Below are 21179 nucleotides of genomic sequence, written 5' to 3' on the forward strand. Positions count from 1 at the left end.
GCTCTTTCAGCAACTTCCGGATCACCTTCGTGCAGGTCCTTCAGTGCCTTGGTCTTAAGCATATATTGAATAAGTATAAGTGGCAAAGCCATGTTATAGTCTACGCGCCAGTGACGTCATTGAAACGTGCATGCCCCGCGCACTGTGTATGTTATGAGCATGCACATAAATAAAGTGTTGATGCTGTGCGTTCAAGAGACGATGGTGGTCTATCTGGATGTTTTCTCCGCGTGAATAAGTTAATCACTTTGGTGACTGTGACACGCGAGTGACTGCTGCAGAGATGTCTAACGCTACACTTGGCCTGGTGCACCTGCAGTAAACACCATAGCGTGTAAGGTGCATCGTAACCGACCGCTCCACCGGGGGGACCCCGTATGTCCCCTAGCTGCACCACCATCGAGAGTTTGAGGGAGGAGTAGTTAGCAGGCACAATCCGGGCAGGAAAAGGTGCCATCCATTAAGGGTGGGAATCACAGGGTACCTCACGATACGATATTGAATTACAATACGTGGCACACGATATGATAATTCACGAATATAACGATTCTGCGATAATCAATATATTGCTAGACAATCCTATAAGAATACAAGCAAGTTTTCATTGTTTATTCAAAATCCAAACTGATAGAAAACAGCACAAAAAAGTTATATATATATATATATATATATATAAACCTGGTACATTTCAAAAATTTACCTGGAGTGTTTTTCTCAACCTTTCCTCTCCTCTCATCATAAAAATGTAGGTCCCCACACATGACATAGCCATTCACATTAAACTCAGTTAAACTCTGTATGAATGCCTGCATGATATGTATAATTCAGTTTTGCAAAAATGTTTAGCTTCCCTGGTATGAAAATGTTCACTGCAAGATGCTGGCGGAGTGAATGAGGATTGAGAGAGTTTTGAGTGAAGGCGCGGGAGCCAGATCCAGCTATTATAAGCGTTTTTGGACTTGTGTTTTCCACTTAATTTAACACTTTAGAAAGTTAATTAAGTTGGAAGTTGCAGTTTAGAGTCAGCGATATCTTTACCTTATCTTATTTGCAAAAGATTGGAAATAATTTTTAGTTTTTTTGTTGTTTTAGAATCAATAATGGGCAACAACACTGCATCGCTGGCACTTAAATTGAAAGCAATCAAAAAAAGCCCATGGACAGGTTTTTGCTGACAGGATACGACATTCGATAAGTGAAAAAAATTATGATATTATCTGTCATTAACATTATCAACGCTGTCAAAAACAGCATTTACATACACTAGTACACCATCACCCCCCACCCAAGCACACACACTGCACACTTAACGCGCAGCGGCGGGACGTTGTGAGGCTTTTAAACATTACTAGCAGAAACTCCTCGATGGAGTTTGTTGGTGGTGTTTTGACACTTAACTTTCTACATGCTAATTTTCTTTGGCTTTTTTCCTGGACATAGATTAATACACACTGTTATATAACTAAATAGTTCCTGTGCACAAAAAAGTTTGTGAGGACAGCTTGCAACTAAAATAAAAGGTTCATATGAAACACACAGTCATCTTTAAAAAGCAACAATAGAGGCTTGTCATGCTCTTTATTGTCATTGTACATCAAGATGTTTTGTACTTCCTCAAAGTTACAAAACAGAATAAATCATCAAGAACAAAAATATAAAGATGAATATAAATGAAACAGGAATATATGGCATATATTGTTCTCCCTGAAAACCTCAAAATACAACCACTATTTATTGATTTACTCAGATGTGATATGTTTAATTTGTCAATTGTTAATAGAGTTATTTGTTGGTTCCATTTTACCTGGAAATCAAAAACTTTATAACAGTGTGATTTATACTAGAAAACATGTCAAATGTTACTGATTGATTCAGATCTGATACCTTTACCTTTTATATAATTATACTTTATATAATTACTGTCCTGATGTCATTGTTTGTATGTATGCATAGCTTTAAACAAAATCAAATAGAATCAAATACAACCAAACTCATCCCCAAATCAACCAAAAAACCAAATAATCAATATCAACCCAACAACCGCCTTTAATACCGTAACACCTTCCTGACTTGACATTAAGAGTCACAGGTATAACCCAGCCAGTTTGACTTGTCAAAGACATTTTTATTTTTTCACCATTTTTTTTTTCAACCCTAAATTCCAGACCACCAAGTCTGTTATGCATTCTATTGGGCCACAGTTTTGCAGAAAACAATTGTATCAGTCTTGTCAAAATTAAATTCTTTTGTTTCACTTCCTTTACTCTGCCAACTTGAATCATCTGGTAATCCTGGAACGATCATCACTGGACTGTGTTCAGTGTTGTCACATGGTAGGTTGAATGGAAAAATCCCTGTGGGACAAAATGCATTTCATGTATATAAAATAACTAAAAGATAAAGATGATAAAATGGAATGAAAACAATCTTCACCCACCTCCTCCTCCAGCTCCAAATTATAAGTTATGATGATCTTCTGGAAGGCGTTTGTCTAAAGTGGATTTAAAGGAGAATTCATCACCTCCTGTCCCACCCACAATCTCAGTTCCTACTGTGAAAATAATTAAGAGAAAACATAAAAATAAAGCAAAATAAAGTTTTTTTTTTTAATTTTTAATTTTTATTTATTTATTATTTTTATTTTTTTTGAGTGCTAAAAGCCTCAACGTTCACACAGTTAGTAATTAACTGTATTTTAACACTTTTGAATGGGGAAAACATCTCTATTAGGGAACATCACTATTAAGATTTTTTCTCTCTATTATATAACTCCTAATTACTGCTTATTGATAGTGAGGTAGTTGTTAAGTATGGAGTGGATTAAGAGATCTGAAATATGGTCATGCCAGAATAGAGGCATTAATATGTGCTTTATAAATACTAATAAACTGCCAGAATGCTAGCAATATGCATGCTAAGGGGGGGGGGGGGCCTGTAGCTAATACGTAATAGTGATGAATTGGACCTTAACAGGGGGTCATATGATGTGATTTCAAGTTTTCCTTTCTGTTTGGCCGTGTTACAAGCTCTTGGTTCATTAAGAAGATCTGTAAACTTGCGAAGACTAAAGGTCTAAAACCCAAAGAAATATTCTTTATAAAAGTAAGACTCGACCACAACTGCCTTTCCTAAAACTCGCTCATTTAAATATGCTTCCACATTCTCTACGTCACTATGTGGGAAGATTTGCCATAACACCACCCAAATGTTCACGCAAAGAAAGAAAAGATGATTCTCGCTGTTGCCGGCCTGCGTGGCACGGTAGGAAGAGGTGGGCCAAGGCACGGTTCGGTTTGGGCGACCGGTACGCATGCAGTGTGAGCGCGGAGCAGATATTATTTTGTGTGCGCTACTGTCATCATTATGACTGCAAACATATTACTGATTCATACAAGTTGAAAATCAATGCACGGCATAAATTATAAATTAATTATATTAATTATTCGGTAGAATATTAATACATGACGTAAGCGTTATCTCGGCCCGGAAAGTTTTTGCAAGTGTGAGTTGCAGGCCAGCGGGGGAGGAGGGGATAATTGCGCTGCAGGGCTTGCTTCACAACAAAAACACAGACATACATGCAAACATAAACAGCAAGCAAACACAAACATACATGCAAAGCATACAAACATACACGCAAACACCAAACACCATCATTCATGCAAACACACATGCACGCAAACAAACGTATATGCAAAACACAAACATACACGCAAATACAAACAATACATGCAAACACGAAAACAAGACATACATGCAAACACAAACATACACACAAACAAAAACAGGACATACATGCAAAAACTACATGTTGATGGAAAGCAGTATGATTAAATGATGATGTAACTTTGTTTTTGACACAAATAAGTTAAGTTTTGTGGATTTTTAGATCTTTCACACCCTAAAACCATGATGCTCTAAAGAAGGCATTAGAAGTAGCCAAATGATCCTCTGATGAATGCAAGGTGCTTTCTTTATGAATTAGACCTAAAACAGACTGAAAATTAGCTGTCATTAGGTTGTTGTTGTTGTTTTTTTAAACAAGGTGCAACAAATGTCTCAGGAATCTTTACAACAGATTACTTTCTCACTTTAAAATGGCATTATTATAAATGCCACACATATTTAATGTACACTATACCATTTTATTTATATATTAAATAAAAACAACTGATACCTTTATAGTTTATTATTTTACTAAGAATTTGATCAAAAAAGTTATAGAAAAAAAGAATCAATAAGCTCATCTTATCACCCCAAGCCAATATTATGAAGCTGCAGACTCGGAGCCTGCTGCATCTACAGTCCCGCACCCAGAGTCCCGCATTCTCAGTCCCCTCGTTTTTTTCGAGACAGCACCTCCTATCAAATTGGGATCGGATAAAACACGTGAAGAACCGAAACGTGAGTATTGTCAATTTTATTCAATGATTTCTTTTTTAATCAAACTATTTGTCTAAACCCCCGTTGTCGTTTAGGTTTAGGGGCGGGGTTAGGTGTAGGTCATTCATACAAAATTCATACGAATTGTGCAACTCGTAAAATACATAGGTTGTGGCAAAAAATCGTATGAATTTGTACAAGTGTGGTCGTACGAATCCATACGACATTAGCCACCTCCTAAAATATGTACGAATTGCTGTGAGATCGGGTTGCAAGGGGTCTGAGAATGCGTGACTCTGGGTGCGGGCCTGTAGATGCAGCAGGCTTACCGAGTCTGCAGCTTCATACTACTCCCCCCAAGCTGATGTGTCTGACGGTTTGTGATGACATTAATATCTTACTCGTGTTAAGATGTTAAGTATGTGTAAAGTTCAATATTACTGTTAAAAATAGTTTAAAAAGTAATCTTTTTTAGCTTTCATGTAGGCCATACTCAGTTGGTTCAGAGTCTTGAGACAAATGAACATAGAACGTATTTTAAGATATTTTGTAATGACAGACTAAAATTTTTTTTGATTGATTAAAACAATGAGGTTATGCATTCCTCTTGAATATGTATACAGTAACCAGTGAGTACATGAAACATTATTGTATAAATACATAACCTTGTAAATTAAGCATGATTCTATCACATTAGTCAATAAAATGAATTAATTTATATACCATTATCTAACTTTCTCATCAAAACAAAATAAACTTTATTTTGACTTTTTAAATGTGTCGAAAACAACCGGTTTGATGGGGAAGAAAATAACATAGGGTTATGTTTCTAAGTTAGAATGCTTGTAGTTTGTAGTAAAATCACATTTAACCTAAAACGTTTTTCTTTCAAACTCTCTCACGCACACACACAATTTTCACAGACACCCACAAACTGCCAACAACATTCTTAAGTTTGTTTTTATCATTTAGCTGTAGCTGAGACCCTAATGGAATTATTTTATGCATTATTACAAGTATCGATGCTGAAAGAGTTCGTTAACCTCTTTAAAGTTAAAAATGTGAACAATATAACTTAGACTAGTATGACAAACAGGGGTACGCTCATAAAACAAGCCAGACCCAATTTGAAGCATTGTAGCAACAAGAACAACCATTGCAAAAAATGTATTATAGCACCTTAAGAATAAAACTCTGGATACGTGAAGCTAAAAAAATATAGGGCATGACCTAACAGTCTGTAAAAATACTGGTCCCGCTCAACATGTAGAGGCAGAGAGAACTCAACAAACGTACCCCTTCAGGTCACGAAACACCCTGTCTAACACAATGTACATTCTCCAAACCCATAAAAGCTTTGTTCTACTCCACCCCAAAAATGAAAATTTTGCCATTAATCACTTACCCCCATGTTGTTCCAAACCCATAAAAGCTTCGTTCGTCTTTGGCACATAATTTAAGATATTTTGGGATGAAAAACAGGGAAGCTTGAGACTGTCCCATAGACTGCCAAATAAATAAACAGTGTCAAGGTCCAGGAAAGTATGAAAAGCGTTTTTTTGGGGGGTTTTTTGTGTACAAAAAATATTCTCGTCGCTTCATAGGGTTACGTTTGAACCCACTGATGGCAGATAGAGTACTCTGACGATGCTTTCCTGGACCTTGACACTGTTATTTACTTGGCAGTCTCTGGGGACAGTCTCAAGCCTCCCTATTTTCCTCCAAAATATCTTAAATTGGGTTCTGAAGACGAACAAAGCTTTTACAGGTTTGGGGGGTTACGACATGGGGGTAAGTTATTAATGACAATTTTCATTTTGGGGTGGAGTATCCCTTTAAGGTTTTCCAAATTCAATCCATGATTCAAATTTCTCATAAGCTTACTTGATTTTTGTCTAAAGAGAGAAGACTATTTTTTTTTGAAGACTACATTTAAAATAGCTACCAAAATAAATGTGTTGGTAACTGCAGTTTGGCTAAAAGTAATGACTTAAGCCCTATTCGGATGGGACTAGTTTTACAGGCGGTCGTTAGAGAAATCTGTGTTTCACAGACGTACTTGGTGAAGCCCTATTCGGATGGGACTAGTTTTACAGGGGGTCGTTAGATAAATCATCATAACACAGACCGAATCTGTTTCTCTCACACAACCTCTGTTATAGTACCAGAGCAAATTACCTACTGTGACCCTCTGAGAAAATAATCCCGTTTTTTCAGCAAACTCAGTGATCCTCTGAGAAAAGTAATCCCGTCCGAATGCGAATGTCTGTGATTGCCGGCGATATTTTATTTCACAACGCGTTTCCTTGTGTGTTTTGGCCAACGTGAATTACCGTAGATGCTCTTACCGCGCGCATGTTTGAAATATTTGCTTTCCCCTGCAAAGAAATAATAATGATAAAAAAATAAAAAATAATAAAATCAAGAGCCAGATCACGTAAACTGCTAATACTGGCTATTGTAATATCAGCATCAGGTAAGATTACTCACATTATTTATGCATTCAGTTTACATAATGTTTTAATTACAGATGTACCTTTATGAAAATTAAACATGGGTTTAGCCTACTACAAAAAAAACAACAACAAAAAAAAAAAAAGTTAAACTAAAGAAACCATACATTAACATGGTTTTGCTATATAGCCATTTAGTTTTTAGTATTTATTGTGTAATAATACTAATGGTAAGCAATCCGAATGACCATATGCAATGCACGCATACAGATCACTGTGACGCCCAGATGCACAAAACAGACCCTCCCACCTCTGTAATAAACACGGAGATGTTAGTCCCGTCCGGATTGCTACATGAAAAATAGCAGACGTCAGGTGGTAAGAATCAAAAACTCAAACGTAGTTTAGAAAACTAGTCCCGTCCGAATAGGGCTTAAGCCTATGAAGCATTTTCATCTTTAGATAAAGACTAAGACAAAATCAAAAATGCCTGTCAAAATTAACACTGCGTGAGACCAGCACCCTGGCCGACGCAAGGCTCAAATGAGACATTATGTCCCCAGTGAACAAATAATTGAAAATATGGAATGTCTAGAATAATCAAATATCTAAATGAATAAACAAATCGAGATTTATAATCTTTTTTTTTTTTTACACAAGAAATATTGCCTTGATATATATCACTTGAAATTGGAGTCAGATTGAACACGGAGCTAGACTAAAATGGAAACTAAATCCTGAAAAATTCAGAAGTGCAAGTAAAGATCAAATGCCCATTAAATCTTTAACCAGGCCGCTGGACTCCGCTTTTGGGGCTGGCGGGTGGATCCTTAAATAACAGGGCCCTTATTCACAAAACATTTTTTCTTACCACTAAGAGTTCTCCTAAATAGAGGTAAAAGTTTTTACCTAAGAGTGTTTCTCTTAGAACCTATTCACAAAGCTACTGAGACAAACTTTACTAAGGAATAGACAGAATTCTTAAGCTCAGCGTAAGGGGGGCGGGGTTGAGCTTGTTGCTATGGATGATGTCAGCTTGCTTACTAACTATGCCCACAGTGATTGGCTGATAGTCTCTGTCAGAGATTTATTCATAGAAATATTGAAGAGCACAATATTATGTTGCCATATATATAGATAAAGGTTTAAAAAGATCATGCACATTCAAATAAATATTTAAAAATGTAGGCTAAGTCTCACTAATTAAATAAGTATATGTTCAGCCAATTGTCAGCCACTTACATGTAAAACAATTAGCAGATATGCATATAAACAGCCTTTAATTAACGGAGTACAATAATCATGGCTAATAGTAAGGCGTGTAAACATAAAAGAAAACCAAACTGGATGCAAGAATAGTAGTTACTTCTTGCCCAACTTGTTAATGAAAACAACAGTCATAATACCCTTATGATTAAGACGACACCTTTTTAAAAGCTCATTATCGTCAAATTTTTCTAAAACGTTTATGTTTCGTCCCCAACAACTGCCGCTCACTGGATATTTTCTCTTTTTCAGACCATTCTCTGTGAATCCTAGAGATGGTTGTGTGTGAAAATCCCAGTAGATCAGCAGTTATTGAAATACTCAGACCAGCCCGTCTGGCACCAACAACCATTCCACTTTAAAAGTTACTTAAATTCCCTTTCTTCCCCATTCTGATGCTCGGTTTGAACTTCAGAAAGTTGTCTTCACCACATCTAGATGCCTAAATGCTTTGAGTTGCTGCCATGTGATTGGCTGATTAGCAATTTGTGTTACCAAGCAATTGAACAGGTGGACCTAATAAAGTGGCCAGGGTGTGTGTGTTAGCCAGAAACCTTGGAGTTATGATTGATGATCAGCTAACTTTCTCAGACCACATTGCTAAAACTGTCCGGGTCCTGCAGATGTGCTTTATTTAACATTAAGAAGATCATGCCCTTTCTTTTGGAACATGCTGCACAACTCCTTGTGCAAGCTCTTGTTCTGTCCAGGCTAGACTATTGCAATGCTCTCTTGGCAGGTCTTCCAGACAGTTCTATCAAACCTTTACAATTAATCCAGAACGCGGGCAGCAAGATTAATTTTTAATGAGCCGAAAAGAATACACGTCCACACCTCTGTTTAACAGTTTGCATTGGCTACCAATAGCTGCTCGCATAAAATTCAAGGCATTGAGTTTGCCTACAAAACCACCTGGCTCTGCACCCCTTTACCTAAATTTATTACTTCAGACTTATGGGCCCTCTAGAAGCTTGCGTTCTGCAAGTGAACGTCACTTTATTGTGCCATCCCAAAGAAGCACAGTCACTTTTAACGACTTTTAAATTAAACGTTCCCTCCTGGTGGAATGACCTGCCCAACTCAATCCGAGCAGCTGAGTCCTTAGCCATCTTCAAGAATCGGCTTAAAACACATCTCTTCCATCTTTATTTGACCCTCTAACTTTAGCACTCAACTATTCTAATTCTATTTAAAAAAAAAAAAACATCTAAACTACCTTTCTAATCTTTTGTATTCTATTTTCTTTTCATTTATTATACAGTTATATAAAAAAATACCTCTAACACTAGCTTGCTCTATTCTTTTTCTATTCTTTTTTTTATTATTATATTATTTAAAAGCCCTTGCTATGTGTACTGCTTTAAGCTAACTGAGACTTGTTATAGCACTTGTATATCATTGCTTTTTTGTTGATTTTGTTTGCTTCCATTGTCCTCATTTGTAAAGTCGCTTTGGATAAAAGCGTCTGCTAAATGACTAAATGTAATGTAAATGTAATGTGTGTGTGTGTGTGTGTGTGTGTGTGTGTGTGTGTATAGATTATGTCTTTGAAGAGTCTATGAGTCTATATATATATATATATTATATATAAAATGCATTTAGCAGACACTTTTAACCAAAGGTGTCTTATAGTGCATTCAGGCTAACAATTACTACCTAACCTATATTATATATATATATATATATATATATATATATCTATATATATATATATATATATATATATATATTATATATATATTAGCCTATCTTTTTTCTTTGCTTTTTTTTTCCCTTCAAAAATTAATGTGTTCATCGGTGTCAATGGCAATGCAATGAAAACAATTCTTAAAATTTAAATTATTCATTTATTTATTTTTTGTTTAATTCAGGGTTTAAATGCTATGTGACTACTCAAAGTTCTCTGTAATAATATCCACCTGACTAGTGACTCATCGGTGTGTGAATGCCCACAAAACTGGAAGACTTTCTGAATGTATATAAGCGTTATGTGAATAATATGTAATATGTTATCATGTAATCAATAAAAATTTAACTGATAACAAGTACTTTTAAATGTGATATAATCTAATTGCAAGTACTAACATTTTGGAAGCTGATTACGTAATCAAGATTACATGTAATCAATTACTACCCAGCACTGCCTACAGGTAAGTAACATCATCTGGGTTATGCATTGGTTTGTCATTTTTATCCCCAACTGTGTACCTAATATGCCTAAAAGTCAGATATTCATTAATATAGTGGCAATACTAATAGTGATATGCTGTGTGAATGGGACAGTTTGAGAGTCACATCTGTTAATTATCATAAACTGTATAAAAACGTGGACGTAGTGTTCGTGACGTCACCCGTAGATTTCTGAAAGAGCGTTTTTGAAGCTCAAAGTGGGTGGACCGGGCCATCGCCATCTTGGCAGGCCATCACCATGTTACTCTGTTATTCAAAAATGGGCAAAAAGGCTGAAGCCACGCCCACCTAGCTCGACGGCATTGTCAGCAGCGGCAATCCAACCTGTCACTTAAGTGGCCACGCCCTTAATTATGCAGAACTTTAGGGCTTAATATAATTTAAACAGATGAAAAAAATCACCCCCCCTCACAGTTTGTCATGAAAAATTAGCTACGTATATAGACCAAAATCATTTTTTGCACCAGGCTGTAAACGGCTTTTTTCTGCTGTAAAGTTGGGCATTTTAACATGGGGAGTCTATAGGACTGATGAATTACAGTTTTGGTCACTTCCTTGTTGGCTTCACGAGAGAGAGTGGGAGGTTTGCCGCTTGTTAATTATTCATTAAAATATGCACATGACACTTACCAAAAGAGCTAACAGTATCACTGGCTTCACTCACTCCCACTTTACCAACTATCCTGCAGCGGATCACGTACTGCTTTCCAGACTCCAATCCAGTCAGAGTAAATTGTTTTGACATCTGTGTTTTTAAAAAAAGCCATGGTTCCTCATCTCCAGATTTTTTTCTTGTACTCCACTCTGTACAACACTCTCTCAGTAGATGAAGGCGTCTGTAGTATCAGGGACACAGATTGATCCAGGACATTCTTCACTATTGGTGGAGGCGGCTTGGACACAGGCTGGAACTGTGTGTCTGTCAGTTCCCCTTTTTCATACAGATAGATGGAAGAGCCTGTAATGTTGGGATTGGAGATGGCAGAAATAATGGAAGCGGATTTTCTTTTCATCTTTATTGCCTCTGCAAACCTGGTGAATTTAGACAAGTTCTCTCTCATCTTTATTATGACATGGTGATCTTTGAACCACTTTCTGACAGATTTCACAGAGAAAGTGTTAATCTGGTCTAGCTCGTTAAACCTGTCAACTTTCAGAAACTCCTGCAGGGCTGAAAGGTATGGGTCTTCATATTCCAGAGATGTGAAGGGTCAAGGATACCACTGCATCAATATCAAAATCAAGAAGGATGGTGTTGAGATGATCTGAGTTTTCAATTTTGATCCTATGCAGTGCCTTTTTTGTAAGAACTCAAAATGTCAAGTTCAGACTGGGCATCATGTAACCACTGCATAAGCATGTTATCATTGAATGGGGAACTACTGTGAATTTTCAGGATCTTTTTCATGCAATTCTCCTCCCTCCTTTCCTGCTCGAATACCAGGCAAAACCCTGCCAACTGCTTTTAGCAGCATTGCCTTGTAAAGGTTAAATGAGTCCTGAAATGAGCCCAGCCTCTCTTTAATGTCTCTGAATCTTTTTACCAGTGTGTTTCCTGACAGGTCATTGTATGTCCTCTCTGGCATCTCCTAGCAAATCCATTATATGTTCAATGTTGTAAAGCAGACTTGTGCTGATTTCTCTCTCCAGCTGAGCTGCTTTATGGTCCAATAAATTTAGAGGATAGAGCCAGACTTTTATTGGAACCACTCTCTGTGGATTATTCTTCACCAGAGCGGGGAGCTGGTTGTATATCTCCATGGCCTGCTTGAATGTGGTGGGGTTCTGGTTCAAGAATGAAGTCCCCATGGAACTTGTAGGTGATCATCTTAGCCATTTCCTTTTCAGCATCTGTCATATTTACAGAACCTTGTCCATGAATGGAAAGTTCAGAGAACTTTCTGACCATGCCATCCAGTTTTCATCCAGATGCTGCTCTTTTTCATCTTCTGATAGTGTATAATCAAACACCATAAATGCCTGCACGTCCCGTACAACACAGCTGTGACCACATGAGTTGCAGTTTTCTGGTCAAACACCTGAGGGTAGGTGATGCTGTCCAGCTGGGTCATAGTGAGGTGTTCATAACTTGGGTTTTCCCTGTAAAAACATTGTAACTCTTGACTGCTGGTTTGAGGATTTGGTGTGATGCAGGTAACTGGCAGATCCTTCCACTTTTACCAGCCCCGCCAAGAAACTGGCCTTCAGGGATGCACTTGCATCCAGGATACTGAATTTACTTGAGAGAGAGTCAGAACTACTTAACGTAGAATATGTGTCGGGCTTTGGATAACGGGCCAAATCTTCATTCATTGATTTCTTATCCCACAGAGTAACACCTGAAATGAAAAATGGCTTTAAAAACAGTTTACTGTGTGTATGAGAAAGTTATGTACTCTTGAAATAATTGTGAGGTTTTTATATTGTTTTAATTTTAGGGAAAACTACACCACCTGGAATGAAAGAATCTTCATGGCAGTTGTAAAGCGTACACAAGAAACAGAGGTCTTCCTAGGGCTGCCACTTTAATTGTCTCTGATCTGATCATGGCTATAATAAAGAAAAAAAAAAATAGAACAACATTTTGCACCTGCATGATGCAAGAAGGTCCAAAGAGATATACCTCGAAAAGAGTTAGGCTACTGTTAGTTAATCTCCACACAAGGCAACAATTTTGCAAATATGGAAAGGTTATGGAATATTTGGATTTTTGTCGAATGAGAGAGGTAGGATACACGATCACAAAGCTCCATTTCACAAACCGTTGAGTGCGCAAGCCTTTAAAAGCAGGGATACTCAAGTTCAGAGGCCAAGTGGGCAACATTTAAACTATATAAAATGCGAAGTGCCACAAATTAAAATTTGTATAATAAGACTTTATTTAAGACAATATTTGCAGATTTACTGATTTAGAAATACAGTTTATTACTTATCTAAGTCTTGCTTTTCCTTAAAATAGTACTGAGCATATATATATATATATATATATATATGTATGTGTGTGTGTGTGTGTGTGTGTGTGTGTGTATGTATCATTGGTGGTCAGTAACAGAGTAGCTTTACTTTGTTACTGTAATTAAGTACATTTTTCATAGTATCTGTACTGTACTGGAGTAGTTTTATTTTGAGTAACTTTTACTTCACTACATTCCAAAGCATAATATCGTACTTTTTTACTTCACTATATTTCATAAAAACATATCGTTACTGCTTATAATATATCACATGCTCCGACACGCAGAAGCGGTTTCTGTTTCATAAACGAACTGAGTCTTTTCTCTGTGGCGGCATTTTAATGCCAATATAACCGAGCACACAAACTGATGCTTGCGCGCGCGGTAAATCACTTCCGCGAGAGGAAGGCTTGTTCGGACGCGAGGAAAACGGGAGCCCGCGAGGAAACGGGAGCCGCCGCGAGTCTCATTTCAAACTCTCGCGCGCGCGTGACATGTCCTCTGCGCGCAATACAAGCCCTCGCGCGCGCATGATCATTCCCCACATCCTCGCGCTCGATCTTCTCACCTCTGCTCGCGCGAACAATTTTATTTTTGTCAGTCGTGGGGCGGGGCTTGTGTTTTAGTTGTTATCTCAAATGTCATTGGTTATTCCTCTTTTCCTGAAGTCAGTATTGGACACCTGTTAGAAGATGATTAATAATTCACTTGACTTGACACATGACTTTATCAGTGGACCAGATACATGTGAGTTATCATTTCATTTGCTTGTTTTATTTATTTTTGTCTTTATTTAATGTAATTTAATGCATTGTTCATAGAGTAGATCTTTTTAGATACTTGATTAACTGGAAGTTTTCTGATTATTAGTGACTGCAGTCTTGTGATGATAAGAGATACACTATGAACACCTTTTTACAGACTGTAATACACACACACACACACACACACACCACACACACTATATAAAGCTAAATGAATGACAGTGAAGTGTTTAAAAAGTGTTTTATCTTTAATCTTTTAATTAGATACATCGTAATATTGAATGTTTGTTTAGTCTGTGTTCCTATAAAACACAGGTTTCGCTATGTTTGCATTTGATTCACAGTGTTACTAGTCATTTACTATCAAGATCTGTCCATTCACTGATGTTTATGAAAACTGATTCCTGTTTATTGAAAAGAAACTTGTAATACATTCAATCCCTATGTATTAACTTATGTTCTTTTTGTTGCATTTTTTTTTTTTTCCTTTGTAATTGCAGGTCGTGTACGTGAATGCCAGCAAATAACAACCGGGCCTCGACATCATACCAATTATTCTCCCGAAGCAGTCCAGAAATTTGGCATACTGTCAAGGCAAGTACAGTAAAGAAAAAGCATTTTTTTTTCTTTAAACCAGGGTCAAGGGAGCCAAGGACTGGAGGATGTACAGATTGCCAGGTTCATGTTTTCTTCAAGAGGCACTGAGTAACATAGTTTCATATCTGGGAAAAGTGTCCATAATCAAACGTAAAGAGATATGAGGTACGGTGACCCTGTAACTGCTAAATCTTCAGGACATCAAAGAGTCATATCTAAATCTAATTTTAAATTAAATAATTAACTTAAAAACCAAAACTACATCAAATAAAAAAATCAAAACTGGGTCATAGCTGTAATTTTTTTTTTTTTTACCCCATATTTGTAGAAAAAAACCTGCTGACAAAGCAAATCCCGTTCTTTGACAGGAAAATTAGCACCAGTTGAATTCAGCAGGTGTTTGAGTGTCCTCAACCCATCCAAACTCATAGAGAATTAACATTCTTGAACAACTGCTCTGAAATCTAGCTTCTAACTTCTGTAATCTTGTATTCTATTTTTTTTATTATAGAATTAACAAAATGCAAAAAAGGCCTCTAACACTAGCTTGTTCTACTCTTTTTCTATTCTAGCTGTTTTCTTTTTATTATATAATACATATTTTTAAACTTGCTACTTGTTATACGTCAACCTAACTGTGACTTGTTATAAGCCACTTATGTATTATTGCTCTTTTGTTGATTTTAATTTCTTTCATTGTCCTTATCTGTAAGCCACTTTGGATAAGTGTCTGCTAAATGACTAAATGTAAATATACATCTTCACAGGCATCATAAGAAGCTGCTATGTCAACATCTAAATTTAGCTCTTCAATATCTTAATGATTTAGCAGTTAAATACATAGTTAAAAAATCCACTTGGACATACATATGCATGAACAGCAGTGTGGAGACAGAGTAAAGAAAGCAGGGTCTCCATACGTCTCATATCTCTCAGATTAGTACATCTTGTGTGTGTCAGTCCAATGTGCCACAGCTGCTCTGAGCTTCGACTGCCTTCTGAGGAGAGTGCATGAAGAGTCCAGGCTTCTGCAAATGTGTTCAAGTCTGCCTGGATGGTTGAGAGAAAAGGGTACTGTACACTAAACAGGTCCTCAATAAGTCAAGCAGTCCTTCTGCCTCCAGCAAGTGCAGCATGTCTGAGTCTTGATTCTGACATCACACCAAATGCATTCAATCCTATTAGAAACAGGTTTAAAAACAGATCAGTTTGATTTATTAATAATTGTAAGATATTTTCTTACATAAAAGTGACATTAAAAGCTACCTACAGATAACTAAAGTTACTAAATTTTAGGACTAAAATGAAATTTCAGACAACTGTACTTTACCTTTGATTATGGACACTTTTACCAGATATGAAACTATGTTGCTCAGTGCCTCTTGAAGAAAACATGAACCTGGCGATCTGTGTACATCCTCCAGTCCTTGGTCTCCCTTGACCCTGGTTTAAAGGAAAAAAAAAGGAATACATTTCCGAAAAAAAAAAGAAAATTAAAATGCTTTTTTACTTTACTGTACTTGCCTTGACAGTATGCCAAATTCTGGACTGCTTCTGAGAATAATTGGTATGATGTCGAGGCCCGGTTGTTATTTGCTGCATTCAACGTACACGACCTGCAATTACAAAGGGAAAAAAAAAATAAGGACAGATCTTGATAGTAAACTACAAATACATTGGGATTGAATGTATTACAAGTTTCTTTTCAATAAACAGGAATCAGTTTTCATAAACATCAGTGAATGGACAGATCTTGATAGTAAATGACTAGTAACACTGTAAATCAAATGCAAACATGATGAAACCTGTGTTTTATAGGAACACAGACTAAACTAACCTACAAATATTAAGATGTATCTATTTAAAAGATTAAAGATAAAACACTTTTTAAACACTTCACTGTCATTCATTTAGCTTTATATATGTGTGTGTGTGTGTGTGTGTGTGTGTGTGGATCATTACAGTCTGTAAAAAGGGTTCATATGTGTATCTCTTATCACAAGACTGCAATCACTAGCAATCAGAAGACTTCCAGTTAATCAAGTATCTCTAAAAAAGATCTACTCTATGAACAAGGCATTAAATTACATTAAATAAAGACAAAAATAAATAAAACAAGCAAATGAAATAACTCACATGTATCTGGTCCACTGATGAAGTCATGTGTCAAGTCAAGTGAATTATTAATCATCTTATAACAAGCGTCCAATACTGACTTCAGGAAAACGGGAATAACCAATGACATTTGAGATAACTAAAACAGCAAGCCCCGCCCCACGACTGACTAAAATAAAATTGTTAGCGCGAGCAGAGGTGAGAAGATCGAGCGCGAGGATTTGGGGAATGATCATGCGCGCGCGAGTGTTTGTATTGCGCGCGAGGGCTTGTATTGCGCGCAGAGGACATGTCACACACGCGTGAGAGTTTGAAATGAGCTCGCGGGGCTCCGTTTCCTCGCGTCCGATTTAGTTTCCTCTCGCGGAAGTGATTTACCGCGCGCGCAAGCATCAGTTGTGTGCTCGGTTATTATTGGCATCGTCTAGACCGCGTGATTTTCAATTAACCTTTTAAATCGGTTCGCAAATCGCACCAAACGATTCATTCACAAATTAGAATGATCCGATTGCAGCTGTTCTCCAGTCGACAACTCACTGATTCAAATGAACCATTTAGAGCGAGTCTCCAGTGAACTGAATTCAGTTCGGTAAGAATCGGGAGATCTTGTGAGCACGCGTCTAGGCTCAATCTTAGGCCCCTTGCTTTTTAGTTTATTTATAAATGATCTACCATGTTGTTGTCCAGATGTTGAATGTCAGCTTTATCAGCTAAGTAATCTGCTAAGGTTGCTGCAGTTTTAAATAAACAAATGGAAAGGATATCTATATGGCTCCAGGAAAATCATCTTACTCTGAATGTTAAGAAAACTGTCTTTACGCGCTTTTCTAATAGAAAGCAAAAAGAAAAAGTAATAATTCGAGTAAATAATAAAGAAATAGAGGAGGTAGATGAGCTTAATTTTTTAGGTATTGTTTTAGACTCACAACTTAAATTTGATAAAACATATAAAAAAGCTATCAAAAATGGTAAGGAGTAACCTAAATTGTTTTAGACTTATTAGAAAATATATCTCAAATGAGGCAGCTCATCTTTTTATGCATGCAATCAAAAAATTTTAAATGTTGAATAATTGTGCTCTAAACATAATGGATAAAAAGCCAAATCGATGGCATCACTGCAATGTTTAAAAAAAACCATGAATATGCTAAGTTTTACAAATTTTAAAAATCTGTTATATATAAAATTGATTTTTAAATGTTTGCACAATAAGGCACCATCTGTTCTATGTAAATTGATAAAGAGACAGGATGATACAAGTAGAATCACTAGGAGGTTTGGCAGGTGGGAATTGTAGGATTAATTTTTGTAGAACTACACAAGGACAAAGAGCCTTTTCTATTGAGGGCTCCAAACTCTGGAACCTGTTGCCAAATGAGTTTAAGGAAATACTTGAAATAAAGTCATTTACATTGAAGGTAAAAGCGGTTGGTTCAAAATAAACCAGAACTGCACGCATATTTTAAATGTAATAATTTTTGTATGTAAAAGTGTAATGTAATGTAAAAGGTTTTTTTTGGCCGGAGTTGAAAGCTCCATTCTTATATGTATAATTTAGGTAGGTATTTGAATGTCTGTAAGTGACATATATTGTGGTAGTTTTATTCTATGAGCAGTAGTTTTATTCTTTGTTTTTATTATTCATTTTTTTTTTAAAAAGCCTTTCTAGGGACCTGAGATGCAAATTAGCTTTTGCTATACTCTACAGGGTTTCCGCGGGGCCTTAAAAAGCATTAAAGTCCTTAAATGGATTTTGCGAAAAAATAAGGCCTTAAATGGCATTAAAAAGCATTAAATTTGATTCCTACAGGCATTAAATTTTTTTATAGTTTTTTGAAGAGAATTTTATATAAATTTATTGAATATAGCCATAAAAAAAAATAGTAAAAAAAAGTCGTCGCAAGATATGTAACGTTACGTTAGTGTGATAAACACGCGGAACCAGTTTGGTAATTGGTTACGGCCGGAGCAATATTGCCGTGATGCGGAGGTGACGCAGGCATTTTGTACAGCGGTGGACCGATCTGAACCTAGGAAAAATGGGAAAGTGTCAGTTCCAGCCAAAGTGGCTGGAAAACATATCGTTACTCCTTATAATATATCACGTGCTCTGACGCGCAGAAGCGGTTTCTGATTCAAGAACAAACTGAGTCTTTTCAATGAACCTTTTAAATCGGATCGCAAATTGCACCAAACGATTCATTCACTAATTAGAGTGATCCGATTGCAGCTGTTCTCGAGTCGACACCTCACTGATTGAAATGAACCATTTAGTGCGAGTCTCCAGTGAACTGAATTCACAAGTAAGAACCATATTAATGTCGAAATTCGCGCACGTCTGATGCTGTTAAAATAAAATCATTAATGTCGAAATTTAGAATTAATTATTGAAACTGAAAAATCACATTTAGGTCAAAACTGTCATTTGCTTGTGAACTAAATCTGCTGTAAATGGTGATCTATTTAGGCCTACTGAAATGCTTGAATGCAGACGATGCAGACACATCAATCGGAGTCTCTGTTTTAGGTAAAAAAAAAAAAAATACTAAACATTTAAATAACACAGATTAAATAAAATAAACTCATGCACGTTCTAATTCCCCGCTGCCATAATGTTAACAGTTTTATTAAAATGCTACGCATACAACAGTATATGACGTCTGTTTTTATATTGTTTAACAACAGTATACATTTTTATATTGTTTCCCAGGTATTTTGAGCAGTAGGATTATAAAAAAATATTAAATAACCATACTGAAAAAATAAGTAAATATTGTTAGCTGATGCTAACTGTCTAGCTAACAAGCATGCTGGTGCTAAGTTGAGGTAATTTTTTAAAAATAAAATCCAAATATGTTTATTCAACCACCAAGATAGATTACATCTGGGGGAAAAAGAAAGCATGTGATGTTCAGAACATGGTAACTACAGTAATTATCAAAGTGTGAAGTGTGATACCCTCTGGGGACATTGGGCCAGGGGTGTTTAGACCACAGACAAGGTTTGAGAAGGAAAAAATCATTATGTAAATATAATTATATTCACCTTAAAATGTTTCTTCCTAACTAAAGGCCTTATTCTCATGTCATATATAACTGTGATGTTCTGCTAAACAGCAAACTTTAAAACACTTTTTTTCTTACTGGTGAGAAAAAGCAAGCAAGCAAGCAACCTGAAAAAGTGACCAGCCACTGAAGCTCCCTGTTATCCCATTTATTTAATTTTAAAATTTAATATCCATTCCTGGAAGAGAACGAAAATCTGATTAGTCTGAAGTCTAGTCGAGGACACAGAGTCTGTCCATTTAATCTGTCCTGTCAGATGATGTGATGACTAGAGCTCAGCAATATTATGTCCACACCATTCACATCTTACCTTGAGTCCTTGTTTATCTTGAGGTACTGGTGGATGAAACTCTTCGGGTTTCCTCAAAAATTTACCTATTTTTGAAGAAATACTTAAACTTTTTTTTCCTAAATAAAAATCAAATTTATTCCATATATCACGAAAAATATGTTTGCATTTCTGCATTTTGTCTGAAGGAGTGCACTTACCTGGAATTCTGCCACAGCTACGTTTGCCAACAATAGATATGTTAAGAAGTAACTGAACTTCCGCTGCTTCAGGTACATCAAAAGTGCCACCATCTAGAAACTGTCAACAAGGAGACCTGTTTTGAATGGAAGTCACAGGATAAGATGCATCAGAGTCCTGCATAATCTACTTTTGTATTGAAAAATAGTGGTGTAACAATATACCAGTTTTTGTTGTAGTACTGATATCATGTTAATATTTACATGATGATAAAAAAAATAACACTGCTAGATTAATAATAACACACTGATGGTTTGAAAAAGACAACTCTAAAAGAATTTGATTCAAGAAATGAATTGTTTTTTGTCTGGGGATTATCAATTGAGCTGAAGGGTTAATAAAAACCGGTAAATGCAAACGCTTTTATAGCGGTTTAGTAAACAGTTTGAAAACACAGTCAAAACACGTGATAAAAAGAGTGTGGTAGAAAGACATGCTTCTGCTGCTGTACAAAGCATATGTCAATGTGAATTACCCATAGCTAGCACTTTTGAATCACTGCTTTGTGAAGCTTTGAAACATTTGCAAAATCATTTGTTTTGAACCAGTGGTTTGGAGTGCGTATGAAAACTGCCAAAGACTCCGTGGTATGCATTTAATTATTTAGCAGATGCTTTTATCCAAAGTGACTTACAGCTGAAGAATACAACAATTGATTCATCACAAAGAGGTAAATAAACACAGGAAGTGCTCGTAATACAACATTTTAGGACATTGTTCAAAGATGGTGCTGTGTATGTTGCACAGCGCTGACCTAACCTGGCAGATTTATTATTATTATTATCATTATTGTTTTTTTGGTTTTGTTTGTTTTTTTTTTTTTTGTATGTAATTGTCTTGTTTTGGATGGCATCAGCCTTATT

At 36.3% G+C, this 21179-nt stretch overlaps 1 pseudogene; it reads right to left on the minus strand.

The window, feature by feature from the left end:
- Positions 1-2436: 2436 nt before the first annotated feature.
- The window catches only part of LOC122144059, a 33016-nt pseudogene continuing 14273 nt past the window's right edge, over positions 2437-21179 (minus strand).

Source organism: Cyprinus carpio, unplaced genomic scaffold (genome assembly GCF_018340385.1).
Source record: "Cyprinus carpio isolate SPL01 unplaced genomic scaffold, ASM1834038v1 S000006585, whole genome shotgun sequence".
In the NCBI taxonomy this organism is placed as follows: domain Eukaryota; kingdom Metazoa; phylum Chordata; class Actinopteri; order Cypriniformes; family Cyprinidae; genus Cyprinus; species Cyprinus carpio.